Source organism: Canis lupus, chromosome 5 (genome assembly GCF_011100685.1).
Source record: "Canis lupus familiaris isolate Mischka breed German Shepherd chromosome 5, alternate assembly UU_Cfam_GSD_1.0, whole genome shotgun sequence".
NCBI classification, from domain to species: Eukaryota; Metazoa; Chordata; class Mammalia; order Carnivora; family Canidae; genus Canis; species Canis lupus.
The window spans coordinates 17,556,510-17,564,177 of record NC_049226.1 but is presented as its reverse complement, the minus strand read 5'-3'; the positions used below and the strand labels follow the sequence as shown (position 1 = coordinate 17,564,177).

At 52.0% G+C, this 7,668-nt stretch overlaps 1 long non-coding RNA gene across 1 annotated transcript; it reads left to right on the top strand.

The window, feature by feature from the left end:
• The first annotated feature begins 2,599 nt into the window (after positions 1-2,599).
• Positions 2,600-7,269, top strand: LOC119872001. The gene is made up of 3 exons (XR_005358845.1): positions 2,600-3,647; positions 5,241-5,541; positions 6,052-7,269. It is a non-coding gene; the product is annotated as an uncharacterized LOC119872001 (long non-coding RNA).
• The last annotated feature ends 399 nt before the right edge of the window (positions 7,270-7,668 follow it).

Below are 7,668 nucleotides of genomic sequence, written 5' to 3'. Positions count from 1 at the left end.
AGTCTAGAGGCCCAAGAGATGTGCCCACCATAACCACTCTGCAAGTCAGGTCGGGAAATTCCATACGGGAGGCACCGATCAAGCTCTATGGGATTGTAGCCTGTACTTTGTACAGGCTTAAGGTGTGATATGGAACCACAAAGCAGTTTTGCTTCGTTTCCCCCTGCCCACTTATGTTTATTCAAGGGAGGTGTTCTTCTACCCCTGGATATAGACTTGGACAGATCCATGACTTCGGTACACACTTTCAGTCCTAGAAAGTTCAATGACACTTTTTTAAAAGATTTATCTATTTGAGAGAGACACAGAGAGACAGAGAGAGCATGTGAGTATGAGTGGAGGAGGGCAGAAGGAGAGGGAGAGAGAATCCTCCGGCAGACTCCCCGCTGAGCACAGAGACCACCTCAGGGCTGATCTCACATGACCTTGAGATCACGACCTGAGCAGAAACCAAGAGACGGAGGCCTACCCGACTGAGCACCCCTCAATGACACTTTAGGTAATGCTTAGGCTCAGCTCAGAGTCAGACTGCCCAATGCCATGTGGCGGACAAAGCTTCCCAGTTCATTCAGAGTGGCAGCACTGTCCCCTCTGCCCAGTCAGCGCCCACAGCAGATGTCCCCCTGCCTGCCGTCACTGGGAAGAGGTCAAGTCTCCTTCCCCACCCTCCCAGTCCTGTTTATGACTGTAGAACTGGGTGGGGGCGGGACAGAAGAGAGGTGAGTGGGGCAGGAAAGTCTTCCTTGATGGACCTGTCATGGCTCAAGGGAGTATCTGATACTCTATCACCTCAGGTTCTGGGCCTTGGCTTGGGAGGTTAGAGAAGAGAAAGGTTAATTTTGATTGAGGAGATTTAGAGATGTGAACGTGTGGGCTGTGCTGACATTCCAGGTGGAGGCAGAAGCAGGGGCATTTCTGGAGGAGTGCCATCACATCCTTGTGCATTAGAGGGCAAAGGTCATGGGTTCTGGGCTGCTGGGTGCACACACCCATGGGAATCCTGTTGCACCTGCACGAGACCATCCCTGGCTGTCCTTTCCCCTCAGCTACCATGACGCTTTGCCCTTGGCCTCGGCAGCACCCGGGCCGGAACAGGATTCTGTTTGGGACAGCTGTGCCGAGGACTTCATGTTGTCGTGTTAGAACTTCCGCCTGAGACTGAGCCAAATGAGAAAACGGGGAGCAGCTCCCTCCACTCTCTGATTCTGTGCATTTGGATTTAACTTGAGTAGTTTGGACTTTCTTTGGACTTTAATTCAGAGAGGCGAGCAACTTTGATTTCGGACTTTAATCTCTGTGGGATTTTAATCTCTAAATTTTCCCGGGGAATTTGATAACGGGAAGGGTTTATATCCAAATTTGGGGCATCTTATTTTGGCATTTATTATTAAAGAATCTTTATGCATTTTTTATTAGCTCTTTATGCATTTTATTATTGAAGTATCTTCACACTGCTATTAAATCTCATTACAGAGCCTCTGATGAGTTTATTGGACTATGTGGCTGGACATAAATTTGAGTTGGAAAGAGAATAAGCTCTGAACTTTCAGCCTTGGGTACAGCAGGGCTTTGGGGTTGATTGAACGCACATACTGTTCTGACCCATTGCAGGGCCTCGTGGGGGCAAAATTGACACTGTCTTATAATCGTCCCAGGAAGATACATGAAGGGAGCAGAGGTTGGGGCTGGCTGAGCAGGCTCAGGTAGCTGGGACAGCTCATTCCCCATTCCTGGTTGGGGGGTGCGCAACCCCCCACATGGTTGACCAGAAGCTTAAAAGTTAAGCCCAGTTGGTTAGGAAAAACGAAACACTGAGGCACGCTTTCCGCCTTGTTCTCTGGTTTCCACATGGAGGGGCTTCCCTGGAGTGACACTCCTGCCCCTTGCTGCCTCTCTTCTTCACCCTCCAAGGAGGAGTGATCTGTCACTTATGAGTTTATGTGTGACCCCCTTTCTTCCTCCCCTAGTCCTGTCTTCGGGGATGTCTGCTTTCAGAGGACGTAAAATCTGCTGTCACCACGTAGTAAGACAGTAGGGCAGACCATGCCTTCATCAGGGACTCCTAACATTTTGGAGAATCAGGTCATCTTATGGGTATGAAGCAAGTCACTTTGGTCAGACACAGCCATACCCTCCCATTTAATGTGATCAGAATAAAGGTGACATTTGGATCTCCATTTCTCTGGCTCTCGGTCTATCTCTGAAGTGGTTCTGGACCCGGAAAGGGAGAAAGCAGTGTTACATATTTGCCCCCCCCCACCAACCTGCAAAGTAACCCCTTTGGACCAATAGCCAAGTGATTTCTCAGCTGTGAACTAACAGTTTTCTTTTGGAATGAATCGTGTGCTTTCAATTTTCCACTTCAAAAACACACACTTCAGCAGAAGTCACTTTGCAGCAAATGAAAGAAGGAATTTCCCGGGGGAAGAGAGGAGTTTGATACTTAGCCGAGGGCAGAGGGTATGACTTAGGGGCATCTATTTTTCCCAACTGTGAAGTCACCAGGAGGTCCTTTTGATGTCATTGTCCTCACAGCCAATAAGGGAGTGGTTTGCAAAATGCTAACGATTAAGCAGGGCTCGGGGATGAATGGCAACCCACTGTCCACGGGGCCTGGGCGAGAACCCGTGTGGTCAGAGTGTCTGGCTCACAAGGGAGGGAGGGGGTCAGGGGTCGGTCGTATTGTGACTTTCTGAGAGGTCTGCTGCGTGGGGCCTCAGACAGAAGCGGGGCTATTAAGACGGTGTGTGCTATAGTGGGCCCACTGAGACCACTAAACGCCTCGCTGCCTCGCTCGAGTTACTACCCCCTCCTCCCCCTCCTCCCCCTCCTTCCCCTCCTCCCCACCACCCTGTCTCTAGCCCTCGCCCTCGCCCTTGTCATCACTATTAGCAGGGACTGAGCACTTCACTAGGTGCGGGGCACTGTGCCTGCTAGTCCTTCTCCTGCCTCATCTTCGCACTACGGCCCCCAGAAGTAGAAAGCAATCTCACCCCTCATCTCTGATGGGTAAACTGAGGCTGAAAGAAGAGAAGCCAATAGACAGTAGAATCTGAATTCCGGTTCAGACCAGCGTGACTCCAGCATCTGTGCCCTTGGCAAGTACGCTATGCAGTGCAGATGCTCACCTCGTGTCCTCTTGGATGCTTCCAGTGACGCGATGCTCACTAGCCCCTAATCTCCGACTGTTCACCTGGAGCCATGCAGGACGGTCTGGGAATCCGAGAATGGCACGTGTGACCGAGGCAGGGCCCGGTTAATGCTCTGCAGCCGAGCAGGGAGATGGGGCTGGTGCCACGTGGAAGACTGACCCGTGGAGATGGCACCTCACTGAACGCAGTGAGGCTTGAAGCGGGTGTGCTGTGAGCGGCCCGGCCTCGCCCTCCTGAGGGGGGCACCCCGAGGGCCACCCCGCACCCACTGGGCAACCTGGCACTCCCCCTCTCTTCATGCCGTGGCCTTCCGTGGGGGCCACGAGCTACACGCTGAGGCTTTGCTTCCTGCTCCGGGAGCCTCGCTGCTCCCACATGCTGTTTGCAATGTTTTACATCTACCTCGGCAAACCTGCCAGGCGTTCTGGCTGGATGATGCTGTTCACATTCTGAATGCTCGTGTTTACCCACCTCTCTGCTGAACAAATTTACAAGGTAAACATTTGGGGACATCTCAGAGATTAAAAAAAAAAAAATCACAACACAAAACCAACACAAATGTGTTGTCCTCCCCAACCCCTTATTCCTAACTAATAAATCATAAGATAGAATTAACCTAGATTCAAGCTCTTGCCACTGGATCAATGTTGAGATCCTGCCTCCACCCCATTCTCATCCCCAGGCTTTCCCCTAACTCTTATTAGAAGCCTTGCTGTTCCCAGATGTGTTGGTACACAGAACATGAGATGTTGGGTCACTCAGATCTGGCTTCAAATCCTAACTCGGCCTCATGTTAGCTATGTGATCATGGGCAAGTGACTTGCCCTCTTTGGGTTTGTTTTCCCATGGGAAGCGAATACCCCCCCACCCTTTGCACTGCTGTGGTGACTTTAGACCAAATACCCGGGACATGGGTAGTTTGGGTAGTTGGTTGACCATTCCGGGATTTCATCCTTTCAATCTTGGCCAGTTCAGTGATCAGTGATTTTCATCAGTTGCAATCAGATAATGGAGTGACGGGTCAGGGGTGGGACTAGCTCAAACCAGACATGGAGCTACCTTGGGCACGGCTCTGCCATTTGTGTGTGTTGTGCCTCTGTCTGTTGAGCAGAGATCATTCTGCTGCCTCTTAGCAGAGGGATGCGAGGCTGAGATGGGAAGATGCGGGGAGGTGCTCAAAGGTCTGCTGAAAGGTTCAGTAGCCCCTTACAACCCCCAGTGTGTCTACGGCAGTGGGTCACCCCAAACCTCCCTTAATAGCCACTGGCATCTCCCATATAAAGGTCCTGTCTCTTGGGGTGTTGATCACATGCTCATGCTCTGGCCGCAGCAGACCTCTGCAGCTTCATTTCCGGGCCCCCTCTCTCATCCCAGGGACCACAAATGCACTGCGCCCAGTTGCTCCTTGGATCATCTACCCCCTTCTTGGAATGCCCCCCACTGAGCCTCCCCTATCCCAACATTGCCTCACCATGTCAACTCCAGTTCACCCCCAAATCTTCCTTTGAAGTGTTCCCTGTGCCCTGTGGCTCTTCCTAACTCCCCTCCCTTCACTCCTCTTTCTGCTCCTGGGACAGCCAGCAAAGCCTCCACCACGGCACCCCTATTTCCATGCCAGCCTCCCCGTGTCCCCAGTGTCCAGCACAGCACCAGACAAAAGACAGGCAGTAGTAATAAACATTTGTTGTCGAATCACATTCAGAGCTGTGCACTGCTCCCTCTCATCCTCCCTCCCTCCCCACAGTGCACCCTTGGCCTTCCCTTCCTTCCCTCCTTTCTCGTTCTCTCCTCCTCCCTCTCCTCCCTGTCCCGTCACTGTCCCTGCAGTCCCCTCATTGAACTTTTCTGAGCAGTAACAAGGCCAGAGATACCTCGCAAAGCGAGCACACCACCTGCAAATAATCAAGACTTGCCACCATTCTTTTAGGACAGCACTATTTTGGGGATACCATTTATCTCCCCTTCTTCCCACATGTCCAGCCCCGGGGTGGGTCGTGGAGGGGACAAAGCCAGCTCCTCTAATTTGGTGGCATCCAGTGCAGAGCCAAGCAGCCAACATCCCCCCTCCCGCCCCTCTCACCTCTGCAGGCAGCTGTGGGCAAACAAGTCAGTCTTCATTAAGACAAGGCGCACCTGTTACCTGAGCGAACTCTGCCCTCGTCCCTGGTGGCAATTAGTCCGGCTCTGGCTGGTTTGCTTCCCCCCTCTCTCCACGAGACGTTCTCAGTGTACAGGCGATCAGAATCTCCTACCCAGGGGTCCCGCTGGCCGTTATTATATGGCTGCCCTGCCATCCCTGCCTCTAAAGCACCCCTTGGAGAGGAATTTTAATGTGTGTGGAAGACAGCAGCAGACGTGCGGAGGGGGGCACGGGGAGCCACGGCCTCAGGTATCTGGGCAGGTGAAGGGGGCCTACACCGGATTGTTTTAAACTTCAAAGAGGCAGCTTCAGGAACCCTGCATTTATTTATTCCATATTGCCAGTAAAGATGAGGATGGAATGACAATGCCCAGTTCTCGGAGGGCCAGTCTGGTGTGGAACCAGCTGCCTGCGTGGGGGGGCTCTGGGTGGAGGAGAAGGGGAGAAGGGGAAATGTGCTCCGTGAGGTCAGCATGTCCCACCCCTGCCTCCAGAGGCTTCTGATCCATGGAGGCCTTTCTTCCCTTTCTTCAAGCACAGACAGGAATGCGCAGGGTCCAACCGCAGTCATTTGCACCCAGCCCTGGTTCTGTCCGTGGCCTGGAGGGCATTTTTGTTGTCTGTCTGTCCGGTCCCGTGCAAGCCAGTGACTCTGCTTGCAGCCTTCTGTTTCAGCCGAAAGTGGAGAGAAGGGCTGTAGAATGATCGAGAACAGACAACCCTCCGAGGGGCACTCACGTTGATTTGCATATCTCCTAGGTACAGGATGTTACCTTTGATCATTTCATCCTCCTGGTACCCCGAAGAAGTGGGTACATGCTCCCCCTTTACAGATGTGGTAACTAAGACCCAGAGACAGATGGAGCAGCCGTGAGCAGCGGAGCCTCTCTGCCCGGACCGCAGGCTACTGCAGGAAGCCCAGCTGAGCACCACCCCTCCCTCGGACCTCACTCCTCCACCCTCCACCCTCCTCATCTGGGTGCCCCCGAGCTCTGCCCAAACTTGTGCCCAGACCCAAGACCCTTGACTTCTCCTGACTCCACACAGCAGCCTCATGGGCCTGACGCCCTAGGAAGGAAGCCAGGAGGTGGTGCCTGTCTTGGCCTGGCCCGTGGCTGCGAATGAGTGCCTGGGTAGCCCAAAGGGTGCCCTCCCCTCTCCCAGAACATCTGTCAGCCCGAGCATCCTCCCCCACTGCGTAGATGGTCAGTATTCAAGGTCAGAGGTAGAGCTAGGGCTTCTGTGGTACAGAGGAGAGGGACCCACTCCTCCGCTGTACCTTCTTAAACTCAGGGGCGTCCTAGTCTCCTCACCCTGCAGAAAGCCCTACTCTGGCCCACCAGCTCCTCCTGCAGCTCCATTTGCCCCTGGATGAGGCCGGGCCCTGATTCCATTCCCTAAAGCCTCTGAGGCTGGGCCTGCCCCTCCATGCACAGTTCACACCAAGTGCCTACCCAGGTCTGGTCTATCTCCCTCCCTTCCAGAACTCATCCCCAGTTGATGGTTGCCCTCTCTGTCCTGACTTCCTCTTCTTGCTAGTTGTGCTTCTAGAATCGACCTCCTCTGCTCCCGCTTTGACAAAAGCGCAAAGACAATTTAAGGAAGAATAGACGGTCTTTTCAACAAATTATTTTGAAACAATGGAACATTCACATGCAAGAAAGTGAAGTTCCACCTACATTACACAGCTCATACAAAAAAATAACTTAAAATGGGTCACATATCTAAGTGTAAAACATGCAATAATGAAACTTTTAGAAGAAAGCATTGGAAAAAGTCCTCATAATCACGATTACACAGAGTTCTTAGACATAATACCCAAAGCGTGGTCCACCAAAAGCATGATGAACTAGTATACATCAAAATTAAAAGCATTCATGCTTTAAAAGACAGCATTAAGAAAGTGAAAAAAGCCTCACACAATAAAAGAAAATATACGCTAATAATATATGAGACTGTGTACAGAATATATAAAGAACTCTTTCAACTCAGTAATAGATAACCTAATTTAAAAATGGGGGGATCCCTGGGTGGCACAGCGGTTTGGTGCCTGCCTTTGGCCCAGGGCGCGATCCTGGGGACCCGGGATCGAGTCCCACATCAGGCTCTCGGTGCATGGAGCCTGCTTCTCCCTCTGCCTATGTCTCTGCCTCTCTCTCTCTCTCTCTGTGACTATCATAAGTAAATAAAAATTAAAAAAAAATAAAAATAAAAATGGGCAAAGGATTTGAATCCGCAGCCTGGGGAATGCCTTCAGTTATCCTAACCCCACGGGAAGCAGGCTCTTCAGGTTGGAGTCCCAGCTCCCATCATACTTCTACTTGTGTGGCTGTCATGAGTCACTCAGTCTCTCCCAGACTCAGTTTCCTCACCTGG